Source organism: Lactuca serriola, chromosome 5 (genome assembly GCF_051521515.1).
Source record: "Lactuca serriola cultivar US96UC23 chromosome 5, Lser_US96UC23_V15, whole genome shotgun sequence".
NCBI classification, from domain to species: Eukaryota; Viridiplantae; Streptophyta; class Magnoliopsida; order Asterales; family Asteraceae; genus Lactuca; species Lactuca serriola.
The window spans coordinates 314,921,102-314,936,104 of record NC_136412.1 but is presented as its reverse complement, the minus strand read 5'-3'; the positions used below and the strand labels follow the sequence as shown (position 1 = coordinate 314,936,104).

General features: G+C 37.6%; 1 pseudogene; it reads left to right on the top strand.

The window, feature by feature from the left end:
* Nucleotides 1-12,837: 12,837 nt before the first annotated feature.
* On the top strand, nt 12,838-13,155 carry LOC145050859 (putative mitochondrial protein AtMg00820 pseudogene; annotated as a pseudogene).
* The last annotated feature ends 1,848 nt before the right edge of the window (nt 13,156-15,003 follow it).

The window sequence follows — 15,003 nt, the reverse complement described above, 5'->3', positions numbered from 1 at the left end:
CATGGGCTACCCCCACGGTCTTCCATACAAATGCCACGGGCTACCCTGGGGGTCTTCCAAGCAAGTATCACAAAGACAACTAGCATTCCACATAACAAGTAACGAACCGACATTAGTGCCTTCGACCCATGGATATGGTGAGAAGACTTACCTCACAATTTGAAAGAATAGCTGCACCAATCACTGCTCTAAATGCTATCTTTACCGGTCACCTATACAAAGGAACCTAAATCTCAAACTATAAATCAATTTACCCAAAATGACCTTAAGTTAAACTTTGTCAACCCTGGTCAAAGTCAAAGTCAACGGTCAAGGTACAAAAGTCAATATTTCTTCCCAGTGAAGTACACCCTGCGTACCAAGAGAGTACACTGAGCGTACTCTGATGTTGACCAATAGTGGGGCGCTGACCACGTACGCGCAACGTACTACCAGGTATGCCCAGTGTATGCAACCCAGTCCCAAAACTCCATTAAGAGCTTATTCCATTAAGTTCTTACATCCAATACTCATATCCAAGCCCCAAAATGATGTCATAATTCATAAAGTTTCCAACTTTATGACTTTGCATGTCTATAAAGTGCTTAATGTCCAAAACCCTAAGTTCTTAACCCAATAAGGCATCACAACTCTTGCATGGAAGGGATAGAAGGGCCAAGATCACGTTTTTATAGTTGATAATAACTTTAAGGGCCAATATCACATTTTTATAATTCATAGCAGCTTTATAATGGATAAAGTTTCCAACTTTTATCCATTAGATTGGTCCTAACAAACAAGATCTAGTCTTTAAGTCTCAAAGGGACCCAAAAGTTCATATTTTTTGTATTAATCACTTTCAGATCTGAATCAAAATGATGTTTAGATGGATAAAGTTTGCAACTTTATCCATAACAAGGTCACAAACTTTCAAGATCTAAAATTTATGCACTAAAATGACCAAAAGCTCATAACATCCAAAACTAGCTAGATCTAACAAATGCATAATCAAGATTCAAAATTTATACCTCTAGAAGATAGATCAAGGTGAAAAAAGTCCAGATCTATAAGCACCAAAGCAACCAAAACTTCTCCAAGAAGTTCCTTCTTCTCCAAGGTGCACCATGCATACTCCAAAGCACTCAAAAACACCTTCTATTAGCATACAAGGCTCAACTAGGGTTAGGGTTTCATGGAAGGGGTGTTGGAGGGGTGGAGGCTGAGAATGGAGTGGGTTTGGGGGAGTTAAGGAGCTTAAATAGGGCTCAAACCACAAAAATAGGGTTTGGGCACCGACTGCGTATGCCCAACGTACTCAGGGTACCTTAGTATGCCCAGCATACTCAGGGTGCCTCAGTACGCCCCTCTGTACGCCCTGCGTACTAAGCATAACTCAAAACCGACCAAACTTCAAATGGGCATAACTTCTTCGTTCTAAATCCGATTTTGACATTCTTTATATCCACAGAAATGTATTGAGGAGATTTACAATATTATCTAAATATATTGGACTAAAAACATCTTGAACAAAAATCCATGTTTCATGCAATAACCCGGCCTATAAGTTTTCCCATTTTACCCTTTGACTCCAAAACACAATTCAAAGGTTTAGATCTCATAACCATCATTACCTCCTTCTAAAAGGTCTAAAAATTGCCTCCTTAAGGCCCAATGCCTTTAGATAATCAACTTCCAGTCCATAACCCTAAATTACAGAATGATCCCGAACAGGGTGTTACATACAAGAGCCTAGTCCGTTATACATCCTTGCGTCATGCAGTTGAAGGTCTTTAGAATATGACTATTGCTATGATTATATGCAGACCTCCCATAATCATAGGAGAAGGGATATGGTTATTAGTATGAGAAGGATAAGATAGATGAAAAATGTATTAGGTGTTAGATTCACGAAAACAAAGGTTTAGTACCTAGGACCTTTTTGCAGTAATAGGTTATCAAAATAACTGGTAACGAGTCATGTTTACAGAATTTCGACTACACGTGATGAAGCAGAGAGGTTTGGGATTTTCATTGACAACGCCTCCCTACATGATTGGATTGTCGTTGATATATCACAGACCTTACTAGAAGAAGTACTCAATGTCATTAATCGGGTCATGGATAAGTTAATCGTTAGGGTTAAGGAGCGAATTTATGCCATTCAAACTCTTGATGAAATGGTAAGGATTGCTCGTGAAAGAGAGCTCAGAAAGAGGAAACAAGGGCAAGACCCAACTCTACCAGTAGTAGCCAAAAGATTTAAGCACGCCAATTCAAGCTCTGAAGGACAAAAGGGTCCGCAACATAGTATGTGTAGGAAATCTCACAAGGGAACTTTTTGTGCTTCGGTATGCTACTGGTGCAGCGAAGAGGGACATTATAGCCAAGACTGTAAGCAAGAAACACAGGGGGTGCACATTTGTTTCCACTACAACCAGAAGTGCCACATAAAGGCCAAATGTCCTATCCTAAAACCAAAAGGTGCAATGCAGACACCAACACCTGCAACTTTTAGGATAATAAAAGGATGCCTGGGTGAAAAGGAACCCACAACCAATGAAGGGGTTGTGTTGTTTCCTATCAAGGAAGAATGAGCGACACCGATGGAAGCATTTAATAATATGATGCTATGTCTGTTTTCTATGCATATGTATTAGTATGTAACCCATCAATCGTCGTTATTGCTTGTAAAATTCTATTACACAAAACATCCTATTTCTTATGCATATACGCTAGTGGGTTTTAAAAAACATTGTGCTTCTCACAAACTTATCTTGTATGTGTAATGCTATGTGAGAAGATCACTTGAAATAGGCACAATCAGTAGTACTACGATAAGAATTTCGAAGGTTATTTGATATGACAAACATGAGTTTATTCAAAGTCAAATGAGCTACAAATCATGTAGACAAGGCTAGTTTAGACTTCGGCTAGTTACGAGCAGCAACAGATGATGGGTCGAACCAAGTGGGGGAGAACCGACCCTTAAGTAGAAAGTGCGAAAAGTAGTTTGACTTTCGATTTCGACGTCCAGACCCATGAGAGTTACAGTTCGAGTAAGCGGAAGTTGTTAGCTTCGACTTCATTGTGCGCATAATAAGTCTTCTATTAGATTGTCCATAGGCTATGAGTTTCTTGCTTCTCAAGGAAGGGTAGTTCTTTCCTCCTAAGCGACTAATATAATTTAGGAATTGGCCAAATTCCCAGGTATGACTCAGATATCCAAGAGAACCATTTAGGCTCATACCTTCACAAATAAGGGTTTCATCCTCGCAGCAGAGAATTAGCTAGATAATGAAAGCAATAGATGGCGTAGTTTTCCATCGAGAGCATCGAGTACTTAAGACATATACCAAACTTAGAGATTTGATTCAAACCATAGTAAGAATTTAGTTAACCCGTGCCAAAGGATTTTATCAGTAGGATCAACATCAAAGGATAGAATGTTTTCGTAAGTACAATTAGAGACATATAGGAAGAAACCATTCAAAAAGGACTATGCCCATTAAGCATATTGTAATATTTCAATGTTACTTTAGGCATCATGGTAGACTATGTGTTTGGTTTGGTTATTCCTTTAGTCGATATGCATAAGAATCAATAGAAAACTAGGATCAAATTTCAACATTTGTAGGATAATTTAGGACGATGAATAGAATTTAATGTTTTAACGACATAAATTACGGACCTTTAATCGGTTGTAGCTTCAGTGTTTAGAAAACAAATATTGGTGGTGACAAGTAGATATGAAGGAAGGATGATGACTAGGACAATTAGATAATGGTTGTGAGTCTTCAAGAATGCCGAAGGGTCAATTGTGAGTCTTTAGGCCCGATGAAGATGATGACAAGAGAGGACTGGTATTGTAATCCCAAAAGTTGGATAATATCACGACATGTAGTGAGAATGCGTAGGAAGAAATTGCGCAAACAATAGTTATACCTTAATATAGGAAAAGTAGTTAGAGCACTGCAAGAAGATTATTGGTGACCTGGTGTTCATTATAATCTAGTAGGTTGGAAGATAAGAAAGCCTTATATTATAATGAATCCGTCACCAGTACTAGAGTATTGGTTCTGGAGTTTCCGAACCAGTAAAAACCTGTTATGGTAGTTTCGCTTAAAATCCAAGATGTTGAAACACCTGAACTACATAAAGAAACCACTTGCAATCTATATTTGTGTGTGTTTTAATGACATGCCATAGACTTTTAAATGCATGTTTCGAAAAGTGTATTCCGTTAGGATGTGGTAGATAAATCTCTATAGTTAAGCACTTTATATCAAGTCGACTACGTCGACATTTCAAGTCTAAAGTCGATCGTAAATCATAGCGTGTAATTTCTGGAAGTACAAACCGACGAATTCCTAGTTTTAGAAAATTTCACAAGGAATTTGGTAGTATGTGTAAGGTAGAAAACGAAGTTCTATGGCTAAATAAGTACAGATAGGAAAGTTCGATGCGGCAATATCAGTTAAGATCACGAATTGATCTTGATGAATCCAATAGGATGATGTCTTGGAGCAAGATTTCGGGGACAAAATCATTGTAAGTGGAGGAGAGTTATATCACCTAATTTTCACTTTTACGTAAAATTCAATATAAACCATTGTTTCTATAATTTGAAGTGGAGATATATTACTCTTTAGGCAAAGTAATCATCATAAACATGTAGGAAACATCGATATGATTTCTGTAGACATATATAATGCCCGGATCTGAATTCGTATGAAGAAGTTATGCTTCTTCGAAAGTTTCATGATTAAACCAACACGACTATGCGTGTTGTAAAATACGAACCAGAGATAGATTACTTATTATCCTTAGTGATCTTAACGAAATTCATAGTAATCGTAAAACCGAGAGTGTACATGTAGAGAACATCCAAATCTGACTTCGTGTAAGGAAATTATGATTTTTAGAAGTTCCAGCATAGCAGTGTGGATACACAAATCAAAATTCAGATTAATTGATTGTTATCCGAAACAATCTAAACGGTAATTGAATATCTTGTCGATATGATTATGTCGATATAAAATAGTCGAGAATTGAATACGTATGAAGAAGATATGAGTTTTACATGGACGCTAACAGTATAATCTTCATAGATATTTAAATTTAAGATCATATAAGAATTAGATGACGGAGTCTAAACGAAAGTTATAGTACTCGTTGATAGATACATGTGGATATGAAGAATGTAAAAAATGGAGATCATATGAGAGAGATATGAATTTTTAAAGATCTATTGTTTTACCGGGCTTGGGAGGCCCAGAGAGCGCCATGTGTCTTACCCGACTCCACCCAACCTACCTACCCCAGGGCACATGTAACATCTTGTTTTGAGAAGTTTCTTATGTAGGGATTATGGATAATAAATATATCAAATAAAGTCTTGTAGGGAATGGGTTTTTGACCATATTGGATGTTGTTAATATCGACTATGTGATCCAAGCTCTTGGTTTGTGTTTTGGATTCAAAGGGTAAAATGGGAAAAGTAATGTTTTAGACTTCTTTCATGGAATAAGGATTTTAGATTGGTATGGTTTAAGTTAAAATTAATTATATAGTATTGTAAGGATCTTCAATATCTTTCAGTGCATATAAAGAACATCAAAAACGGAGTTGAATCGAAGAAGTAATGGTTGTTTGAAGTTGAAGGGGGAATTGGGAACTTTTGGGTTACACTGGGCATAACTAAAATTTACGATGATCATAACGGGTTTTAATCAATTATCATGGGCATAATTTAAGTTACGCTGGGCGTAATCTGGGCAAATGAAAACCCTAAATTTAAGGTTTTGAGCCGTATTTAAGGGCCCTAACTTATGGGAAACCCTCTCATTACCAACCTTAATCACCTAAGATCATTCCTTGAGAAACCCTAGCCTCCTCTCTTTTTTTAGCCGTTGCATCATTTATGAGCTTATTTCTTCATTAGAATATTGAATCTTGAAGAGCAAGGTGGTGGCACAGAGTTCAAGTATAGATCCAGCAAGATCATATCATTCATGAACCATTGTGAGTAAAAAACTTCTAACTTGATCATGGATTTAATAAGTCTATCTATTTGTAATATTTGTCACTTTTTGGTCATTTTAATGCATAAATTTTAGATCTTGGAAGTTTGTGACCTAGTTATGGATAAATGTGGAAAATTTATCCATCTAAACATCATATTGATTTAGATCCCAAGGTTGGAGACTTGGACTTAATGGATTAAGATGAGAAAGATGCATTTTTGGTCCCTTTTAGACTTAAAGACTAGATTTTGGTTGTTTAGACCATCCTAATTGGTAAATTTGAAAACTTTATCCATTATGGAGCTATTAGGAACCAGATCTGAGATTTAAGTGAATGGTATTAATGAAATAAGTGCTTAATATGAGTATTGGAACTTGAGGCAATATACCAAGTGTAGTTTAGGCAACACCTCGTGTAGTCTAATTGAGGCCCGTTTTTCTGGATTGGAGCTCTACACCCAACGTAGAGCTAGAGTGTGCAGTGTGTAGGTCAACAAAGGGTTGACCGTTAATTTTTTAACTAGTTGACTTTTGGTTAACCGTGATTAAAAGGTGGGAAATGGTCTTTTGCCCAATTAACAAATAAGGGTTAGCCCTGTTATTTTTGGACCTGTTATGTTGGAAAATTTCCTTAATTGTTAATTGGGGTTTTTTTTTAGTTATGTCTAGAGTGAGGAGCTTTTAATAGCAACAACGCGAGTGTGTGTTTTACCCGACTATCGTTTGAGGTGAGTATTCTCATTATACTTGTGGGTCGAAGGCACCAATGCTGGCCCGCTTGATTGTGTTATGTAGAATGCTAGCTGCCTTTGTGAACTCTTGCATGTATGATTATGTTGAAATATACCCCATGGTTGGGCCAAGATTGTATGTTGGGTTGAAAAAAACCCAGGGTTGGCCCCATTATGGTATGTTGGGTTGAAATATACCCCAGGATTGGGCATATTATTGTATGTTTGTTGGAACCTAAAAGTGAACCTCTAGCAATCCTAAGTCCCAATGTCAATTCTAAAGTCAGATGGTGGTCCGAAGTGAAGATTGGTCCGGAATCAATTCATGTCCGAACTTGAAGGTATGTTGGTGATGTGGAGATTGAGAGTGAACGCATTCTAGAATGAATGTTTATGTCCGGTATGTTTGTTGTTCCGAAATCAATATTTTGTCTTAATGCATTTAATGTAATTTGTCTTTTGTTTGATTTAACTTGTCATAGGACTTAGTTTTATTTGTCAAACACGGATATTCAGAGTGTCAAATGTAACTTTTTTATCGAGTCCTTTGATTTTAATTGGTTAGTACCATGTTTCATAAACTCCTATTTATCGGAGCATTCAAAGTTGAATCAACTGACGGATTATTCAAACCTTTTAGCATATCCAAGTTACTTCACCTTTCTGAATATTCTTTCAAACATTCTTCTTGTTCTTCATTTATTATCTTTACCATGATCTTTATTCTCATTCATCATTTATGGATTGAACATTTTTTGATTAATTTATCTCAGACTTGACTGGTCTATCTAGACTTGACTGGAACCTTTATTGGCAATCAGACACTGATCTTAAGCATTTACTCAAGGTTTGAGTTTTCAAACCTTGTCCCTACGCATCAGATCGTTCTTGTTTTCACAATTAGTATCAGAGCTTGAGTGGTTGTCCTTTGAATCCATAAGATCAGATTATAGTTGGTTTGAAATTACCTTGGTGTTTCAACCATTTATGTGTTAAGGATAAAAGTTCTTCTATATACCACTTTTTCTTGAAGATATCTTAACTTCAATGGCTGCTTCTAATCCTCAACAAATGATTTCAATGCAAATTGAAAATAGCGTAAGTAGCCCTACACGTGCCCCATTGCTAGTTGTGGAAGAATATGATCACTGGAAAGTTAGAATGAAAGATTTTTATTAGCCAAAGTGAAAGGTGAAGCTATTTGGAGATCCGTCAAAGAAGGCTCTCATGTTCCCGTAAGAATAGTTGTAAGAGATGCTGCTGCTCAGCTTATGGGTCAGGATGAGACTCGTCCAACTCCTCTGATAGCTGATGATATTGAGAAGTTGCATGCTAATCAATCCACCTTCTCTAAAATGGTGTTTGGTGTTCCTCCTTCGCTCTTTGAACACATTAAGTTGTGTAAATCAGCAAAAGAGATTTGGGGCACTCTCTAGGATTTGATAGAAGGTTCCCAAAACATGAAAGATAAGCATCTCACTTCGGTTGTCAATGACTTTTACACCTTCACTATCACTCCTGGTGAATCAGTGGCCTCAGCCTCTAATCGTTACCGAATAGTAGTCAACAACATGACTGCGCATGAGATTGTCCGAACTCCTTTGGAGTACAATCTCAAGTTCATTAACAGCCTTGGTAAAGGATGGGGAAATGTGAAATCTTGTCTCCAAAATAATGGCTCCTTGAAAAAGTTAAAGCTCTATCAACTTTTTGATGAACTTCAAGGACACGAATCCAATGTTGCTCAGACCATAAGGGAACTCTCTGGAGGTCCTCTTGCTCTTATCAGCTCCTATGAACCAACCATTATGAATCCCTCCATATCGGATCCTTTCAAACCCAGTATTCCATCAGTTCAATCTTCCTTACCTGTTTTACCCACACAAACATATCTTGTTGATGACTCCGAAGCTATAGATTCTGAATTCCGTTTCCAACAAGAATTTGCTATACTCTCCATGAAATACAAACGTCCCTTCAGTACGTCTTTCAAACCATACCAAAATCGATTCCATGCACCTCACCATAATAATCCTCAACCCTAATATCCTCTGAAATCTCAACCACATTTGGAAAATCCCCCCTCATACAAACCGAACATCTCAAAACCAAACTTTATTTCGGAATCACTGCAGAATCCAAAATCAGACAAGCCAAAAATTGTGTGCCACAAGTTTGGACATGCAAACCACTTTGCAAAAGATTGCTTGGCTGAAGCTCCGCAAAAGCCAAAGATCAAGGACTTTGCATACTACGCTCGAAGAGCTAAAGAGATGACACAAAGTGAAAAATCTTTTGAAACTGCTGTATCAAGGGATGTAGAAGGATATTGGTCATCTGGAGATGATGATGACATGGTGACTGGAAGGAACATGTGCTTGATAGCGAGACAAACTGTTGAATGTGATGAAGGATATTGGTCATCTGGGTCTAAAGATGGAGATGATGTTGCTGAACCACACTACTGCTACATGGCCACCAACGATCCACCTGGTCAAAGCATCGTTCAGCAGGTAAAATCTATGATTACTGATGATAACTTTGATTTGTGTCTTTGTGAACCTTACCTAACCCAGATCCAAACAGATATGAGCACCATCTAGAAAGCCTATGAGTCAGCCATCTAGAAAGCCTATGAGTCAGCCATAGAAGCCAGTGAGAAGAAGTAGTGTGAATTAAATCATCTTAGGTTACATTTTGAGGATAAAAAGTTTAAAATTGAGTCTTTAGAGCATGAGCTTGTAATGTCAAAAGATGAATGTACCATTTTAAAAGACAAATGTGAAATCACCTATTCCGAAAGAAATGTCTTGATTTTTTTATAACAAACGTCTCAATGCTAAGATAGATGATTTGCATAATTCTATTGACATACTTGAATCAAATCTACAAATGACTCATAACTTTCGTCATCCGTGGTCAAAAGATCCTGGTCCAATTGCTCGTCCCTTGAAGGAATTGCAAAATTTGACATTTATGGGAGAGGTTCCGAACATCAAAAATTTGGACACCCCTGTTTCTCCATTGTCACCCCTTCCGGACACCACACACCACTTTGCGTCCCTAATTCCTGAGTTTCAACCCATAGTTGTTAAGAGTCTCGATTCCATGCAATTTCCGCCTCTGATAAGCCTGGACCTGAATCGGACCTCTAACACTACAATTTTTGTCATTTAAAATCCGAACGCCAGCCCTCCTAACAACTGTGTTATTAAGGAGATCTTTCTAGAATCAACTTCATCTGAACCATTATAGTGTGTTTGGGCATCCCTAGATAGTGAAGTAGATGAGACAATTTCATGTGATTTTGAACCACAGGTAATTTCAAAATGAAATTTGGTTCCCATTAAGCCTGTGTTCAACAATCCTTCAGTAGAACAGACTTCGAAATCCTCGTCTCAAACCAAAAGAAAGCCAATGTTAAATAGGAAAGATATAGTAGACCCTAAGGTAGAAGCTCGAAATGCTCACAAAAAAGGAAGTTAAGACTAGACAAAATTCAAGATTCCTTGAGAACTCCAAAAAGAGTGTATCTCGGAATTTTCATTCATCAACCCATAGTCAAAACTCCTTCTCACCCACTAAGATCCTCAAGATACCTGCTAACTCTCTTAGTCCTGTAGAACCAAAGAAAATGGTCAGTACCAATCAGCGCAAATCCTGTGTGAATACCATGTCCGTCCAAAACACCTCTCTTCGGACTGTTTCATCCACTTTCATTGCTAAATCTGATGGCACAATTTTTAAACCCAAATTTTCTATAACAAATGTGTCACCAAGCAAATCAAAAGATGTTGAGAAAACAAACTTTTTAAAATCTTTAAAGCAACATATTGTATGGAAAGTCAAATCTCACATTGATAAAACAACAATTCCGAAGGTCACATTTGTTCCCACTACTTCGGAAAAACCAGGTCCCAAGAAAGTGATTCCGAACCCTCAAGTCATTGAATATGACTACTGGATAGATGAAAAGGCATTAGAATTTTGTCTATTTCCTAAGAACTCAAAAGTCATTTCCAGGAGACACAAAGTTGTTCTAAAGTCACAATCAAAGACCAAAGCACGTGCCTATGTCCCTAAATCTATCTCGGAGCCTAAAAACTCCACCACTCACTAATTTTACAAGCACTTTGTGCTTCGGAGAAAGAAACAATATGGTATATTGATAATGCTTGCTCCATGCACATGACGGGGCAGAAAGATTTTTTGCGAGATCTAAAGCTTTCTCCTAATGCTGATTACGTGACCTATGGAAACAACTCAAATTCTCAAATTCGTGGTTATGGAATTCTCACAAATGGAAATTTCTCTATCTCAAATGTGGCTTATGTAGCTGATCAGAAACATAATTTGATAAGTGTTGCTCAGCTCACTGATTCAAATAGACGTGTCGAGTTTTTCAAGAAGCACAACTATGTAATGACTGAAGACCAAGAAGAGTGTTTAATCTAGTCAAATCGCAACAAGAACATGTACCCACTCGACATCAACATGATTGTTGGCAAACCGCAACTCTGCCTTCTCTCCAAACTTGTTCCTGACGTCAGTTGGTTATGGCACCAAAGGCTCGCTCATCTGAACTTTCGGTACATGAATGATCTCGTATCCAGTGAAATAGTGAGAGGTTTACCTCTTTTCAAATTTGAAAATGATCATTTGTGTGCTGCTTGTGAGTGTGGAAAGTAATCAAATAAGGGTCATCTTGTTATAATCGAAAAATCAATCTCGGAACCATTGGAGCTTCTACACATTGATCTTTGTGGACCATCCACTATAGAGAGTATTCATCATAAGAAATACATTCTTGTGATTGCTGATGACTTTAAAAGGTTCACTTGGGTTTTCTTCCTAAGGCTGAAATCAGAAACAACCTCTGAACTTATCAATTTTATAAAAGGAATAGAAGTTCTCATTAAACTCCCAGTTAGGAGAATCCAAAGTGATAATGGTTCGGAATTCACTAATTCCACCATTGAAAAATTTCTCACCGAGAAAGGAATTGACCACAACTTTTCAGCTCCTTACACTCCACAACAGAACGGTGTGGTTAAAAGACGCAATAGGACTCTTGTTGAAGCTGCTTGATCCATGCTAAACTTCACAAATCTACCACTCTACCTCTGGGTTGAAGCCGTATCAACTACTTGCTTCACTCAAAATAGGAGTATCATTAATCGATGCCTCAACATGACTCCTTATGAAGCAATGAATGGCTGGAAACCAAGTATTTCGTTTCTCCATGTCTTTGGATGTCGATGCTTCATCAAAAACAATCTTGATCAGCTTACAAAGTTCCAACCCAAAGCTGATGAAGCAATCTTTCTTGGGTATTCTTCAAAGTCAAAGGCGTATCGAATTCTCAACCGTCGAACTCGATTTATTGAAGAAAGTTTTGATGTCTCCTTTGATGACAACTTCGTTCGGAATTCTGATCCCTCACATGTTACAACTCACATTATGGAGTCCGATGCTCCAACCTCAGAATGTACGAATGTTTAGATAATTCATGAAGTTGATTTCGAAACCCTGTTTGGACCTTCTGAAACAACACTTGATTTGGAATCTCAATTAAGTCAACCTTCATCATCCGTTCCTACCTCGCAACCTGTTTTCGGTCCTCTACCCTCTCTTTTTCCATTTGATTATGAACCCTTTCAACCTTCTCAGGTTGAAGGGGAGAATGGTCAAGCCTCACTTGAATCAAATGTTGGTGGTTTCCAAGATGCAGCTGTTGATTTCAGCAACTCCAATCCTATCAACAATGATGGCAACAAACATTTCTTTGAGTTTCCTTATGATGATGATGTCAAACTCTCTGGTTCAGAAGTTCAGGGGAGCATCATCCTTAAATTCAAACCATTCAGGGGGAGCAACTAAATCCTACTATTGATATTGGATCATCCGCTGCTCAAGAACTTCCAAGGTTACACGCTTGGACCAAGGATCATCCTTCCAACCAAGTTATTGGAAACCCTAATGCTGGTGTACAAACTTGCTCTACTACAAGTGTTCAAAATGAATGTCATTTTTCGGCATTTATCTCCATGGTTGAACCCAAATCCATCAAGGAAGCATTAGAGCATGCTGACTGGATTACAGCCATGCAAGAAGAATTGGCAGAATTTGATAGAAATGAAGTATGGTCTCTCGTGGCTCCTCCTCTAGATCACCCTATTGTTGGTACTAGATGGGTGTTTCGCAACAAGTTAGATGACACAAGAGTTATTATTCGAAATAAAGCAGGATTGGTGGCTAAAGGATTTAATCAGATCGAAGGCCTCGACTACGATGAGACTTTTGCTCCTGTTGCACGTCTTGAAGCCATCAGAATCTTTCTTGCTTATGCTAATCAAAAAGGCTTTAAGGTTTACCAAATGGACGTAAAGAGTGCTTTTCTTAATGGTGAACTTGACACTTAAGTATATCTTCAACAGCCTCCCGGTTTGGTTAATCTCTCATATCCGAACTACTGCTACAAGCTCCGAAAAGCCGTCTATGGTCTAAAGCAAGCTCCTCGCGCATGGTACGAGACCCTTACAGATTTTCTCAAGCGTTCAGGTTTTTAACAAGGAATTTTAGATCCCACTCTATTCCGAAGATCAAATGGTAAGCATCTCATGCTGGTCCAAATTTATGTTGACGACATCATTTTTGGATCTACGGATTCATCAATGGTTGCTGACTTTGCAAAACTTATGATCAATCGATTCCAAATGAGCATGAATCGGGAGTTAAGCTTCTTTCTTGGTCTCCAAGTCAAATAGACTAACAGAGGAATTTTCAAACACCAAGAGAAGTACATTTCAAAACTCCTCAAAAAGTACTCAACGAACACCTGTGCCTCAGCCAAGGTACCAATGGGCTTCGGACACAAGATCTTTGCCGACCCTTCAGGTGTAGCAGTTGATGAAAAGAAGTACAGAGGAATGATTGGATCTCTACTCTATCTCACAACAATTCGTCCGGACATCATGTTTGCAACATGTTTGTGTGCTAGATTTCAAGTCAGCCCAAAGATGTCTCATCTCCTGGCTGTGAAACAAATTTTCTAATACCTTAAAGGTACAAAGAGTCTCACAATCTGGTACCCAACAAATAAGAGCTTCCTTCTTCAAGCATATTCATATTCAAACTATGGTGGTCTTCAACATGATAGAAAAAGCACATTAGGTGGCTGTCAATTTTTAGGTGGTCGATTGGTTAGTTGGTCATCTAAGAAAGAGAACTGCATTGCACTCTCTACAGTCGAAGCAGAATACATTGTTGCTGCCAACTATACCTCTCAAGTTCTATGGATGAAGTCTCAACTCTTGGATTATAATTATCGTTTTCAACATATTCCTATCTATTGTGATTCTCAAAGTGTCATTGCAATTTCACACAATCCAATTCAGCACTCCATGACGAAGCACATTGATAATCAGAAACTGTTGATTCTCAAAGTGAGATTGAGAGTGAAGGCATTCCAAAATGAATGTTTATGTCTGGAATGTTTGTTGTTCTGAAATCAACATTTTGTCTTAATGCATTTAATGTAATTTGTCTTTTGTTTGATTTAACTTGTCATAGCACTTAGTTTTATTTTTCAAACACGAATATTCAGAGTGTCAGATGTAACTCTTTTATCCAGTCCTTTGATTGTAATTGGTTAGTACCATGTTTTATATACTCCTATTTATAGGAGCATTCAATTTTGAATCAATTGATGGATTATTCAAACCTTTTAGCATATCCAAGTTACTTCATCTTTCTGAGTATTCCTTCAAACATTATTCTTGTTCTTAATTTATTATCTTTACCTTGATCTTTATTCTCATTCATCATTTATAGCTTGAACATTGTTGATTACTTTATCTCAGACTTGACTGGTCTATCTAGACTTGACTGGAACATTTATTGGCAAGCAGACATTGATCTTAAGCATTCGCTCAAGGTTTGAGTTTTCAAACCTTATCCCTGCGCATCAGATCGTTCTTGTTCTATCAATGTTGGGTTGAAATTTTTTATGCATGAAAAGTGAATCTTTAGCAATCCGAAGTGAATCCAATTCGAAGTAAAGTGCATTCCAAAGTATGATGAGTTCTGAAATGAAGTTGCTTCCGAAATGTAGACTTATCCGACAAACACCTTTTATTTAGTGCTATTTTGAGTTTGTATTTGCATTTAATGTTTCTTTTCTTTTAGTCCTTGTAATAATGTAAAGTTCATGGGACAAGATCAAGAAAATCTTGTGAGTAAGCTTTTTGACTTTTCAGCTTTACATTGTC